Source organism: Rhinatrema bivittatum, chromosome 1, assembly GCF_901001135.1.
Source record: "Rhinatrema bivittatum chromosome 1, aRhiBiv1.1, whole genome shotgun sequence".
NCBI lineage: Eukaryota > Metazoa > Chordata > Amphibia > Gymnophiona > Rhinatrematidae > Rhinatrema > Rhinatrema bivittatum.
In genome coordinates, this window is record NC_042615.1 from 263,714,853 (window position 1) to 263,717,801 (window position 2,949).

At 41.2% G+C, this 2,949-nt stretch overlaps 1 long non-coding RNA gene across 1 annotated transcript; it reads right to left on the bottom strand.

Moving 5' to 3' along the window:
* Positions 1-1,102: 1,102 nt before the first annotated feature.
* LOC115087362 lies at positions 1,103-1,581 on the bottom strand. Its single transcript, XR_003855502.1, has 2 exons — positions 1,441-1,581; positions 1,103-1,193 (listed from the first exon to the last, which is right to left on the bottom strand). It is a non-coding gene; the product is annotated as an uncharacterized LOC115087362 (long non-coding RNA).
* Between the last annotated feature and the right edge of the window lie 1,368 nt (positions 1,582-2,949).

Genomic DNA, 2,949 nt, shown 5'->3' on the forward strand with positions numbered 1-2,949 from the left:
ACTCCCATTTGCCTCGACATCATCGAGCATCAAGAACTTCTCTTACCTGCAGAGAAGTATCAGGCTCTGCCGAGACGCACGGAGCTGGAGGGTCTTTGCGAGAGGGCCATGACAGGACAAGAGGCTTTAACAAAGACACGTGGAATGTGTTGTGGATGCCCATGGACCATGGTAGCTGGAGCTGATAGGAAACGGCTCCCACTCTTCTGAGTATTGGAAAAGGACCGATATACTTCGGGGCCAGCTGATGAGACGGAAGTCGGAGATGGATATGGCGGGCACTCAGCCAAACTTTCTGGCCAGGTCAGAAGAGTGGAGCAGGTCGTCGATGGAGGCGCACTCAGCAGCCTGTGAGAGACGTTGTCTTTCTTCAGTCCATACTTGGCGGATGGTTTGAGCCATGGATTGTGCTGCAGGAGACGGAACCATAACAGGAACAGGAAGAGGCAGGCGGGGCTGCCTTCCAAAGACCACTGAAAAAGGAGACATGTTGGTGGCTGCTGCGAGAGGAGTATTATGTGACAGCTCGGCCCAAGGGAGAAGGTCTGACCAATCATTCTGTTGGTCATTGACGTATGAACGTTTTCAAGGTCTGATTCGTTCTCTCGGCCTGCCGATTGGCTGGAGAGTGGTAGGCCGAAGTATAACTCAAGGAAATACTGAATTTCTGACATAGGAAGCGCCAGTACTTGGCGGCAAACTGTGGTCCCTGATCGGAGACAATCTCCTTGGGGAGCCCATGAAGTCGATAGATGTTTCTCAAGAAGAATTTTGCTAATTCCGGGGCTGAAGAAAGACCCGGCAATGGGATGAAGTGCCCATTCTTCGAGAAGCGGTCGATTACGACCCAAAACACCGTGTTGCCTTGCGATGAGGGAAGATCCGTGATGAAATCTGTTGAAATACTGGACCAGGGTTCTGTAGGTGCTGGGAGTGGCTGTAGCAAGCCCCAGGGCTTTCCTGTTGGCGGCTTTTGTTGTGCGCAAGTGGGACAAGAGTCCACATAACTCCAAGAGTCCTGTACCATGGTGGACCAAGAAAACAAAGAGGTAGGCGATCTATGATAGCCGTCAGGAAAACAAAAACACAATAGATGCCTCAGTCTTATTTCAATATTTATTAGAACAGAGATGTGCTCAATGAATGCCCGATTCAGGCCGAGTTTCACAGCTCGTTGGCCGCTACCTCAGGGGCTACAATCAAACCAAACAAGAATCATATTGAAGATCATCAATAATCAAATAAAACAACAATCAATAAAATCATTAAGATCTTATAAATATTAAAAAGTTTTTTTGAAATAGTCAAAAATCTTTTTAAACAATAATTAAGATCTCAGATATCAAAAATTTACAATTTATAAAATATATGACGACAACACCTATAATTAAAAAACTACATAGTTAATATAAAATAATAAATAGCAAAAAACATTTTTACCTTGAACACTTCAAATTCTAGGTGGAACTCCACACAATAAGTTTCATCAGACGTACATCAAATGTTTGATCAACTAAAAATGATTATTTACAATGCAAAACATTAAAAACAATTATGATCATTCATAATGTACATGTGGTATATAAATATAAACAATTAATAATCAATTAGAAAAAAACCATTAAAAAACTTATATCAAAAGAATGTATTCATTTAATGAAATATGTATATATCTTGACAGCATCACTTATAAAAATATATATAATAAATATAATAAATTTGCTTCTTTAAAACCAATCGTGCTAAAAATGAAAATATGAACAAATCAGTGAATACTTCTATCAATAATGCAGAACATAAATATTAATTAAAATTTTTTTAAAATTAATAACTTATATGAATACAACAAACAATCGGTTGTATGTATGGATAAACTGATCATATAGGCAGCGATGGATGTTTTAATCAAATGAAAATATTGAATGTATCTTAATATTGTATAATTGAATATTCAAAAAATACATTATCATATCGGGCTTAGCAAAAAAAAGAAAAGAAAAATGTCGGGTGACTAATGAAAGAAACCAGCCATGCCTAAATCTAACCATTTAAAACAAACATATTAATGTTTAGCTAAGCTAAAAATATATCAATACAGAATATCGCTGCCTGAAAGTATTGCCATATACTGCACAGAAGTTCGGGTGGTATGCCGCACTCAGTTTCACATTAAATCAGGACTCTGCGCGCTGAGAGAGAGAGAGAGAGAGAGAGAGACAGACTTACTATAGTGCTTATGCCCTAGACAGGTATTTGAATCCCTATGGGAGGGCCACCTACTAACTCGGGGTGGGGATTAGGTAAGAGCGTCGGGGGTTGGGGGCCACTTTCGCATTCCACATGAGACGTACGGAAAGAACAGTGGTCCCTAGTGAAGATTTGCTGGCCGTCGGAATGAGGACGCTCACTCCAAGAAGAGGTTTGGGCAATGAGTGAAACATGGGCAATGAGTGAAACATTGATGGGCAATGAGTGAAACATGGGCAATGAGTGAAACATAGATGGGCAATGAGTGAAACATTGCCCAAACCTCTTCTTGGAGTGAGCGTTCTCACTCCGACGGCCAGCAAATCTTCACTAGGGACCACTGTTCTTTCCGTACGTCTCATGTGGAATGCGAAAGTGGCCCCCAACCCCCGACGCTCTTACTTAATCTCCACCCCGAGTTAGTAGGTGGCCCTCCCATAGGGATTCAAATACCTGTCTAGGGCATAAGCACTATAGTAAGGCGCGCTCTCTCTCTCTCTCTCTCTCTCTCTCTCTCTCTCTCTCTCTCTCTCTCTCGCCTGAAACAGAACGCAAATCAGGTAGTTGTTAGTGCGATTTGCGAATTTATCGCATGCGGTAAACTGCTTGGAAAATGAGGCCCTAAATCTGCTTCTTACCAAATAAATAAAGCTCCTTGAATAAAAATGAACAAAACCAAAATCTTTATAATACTAAATGTGT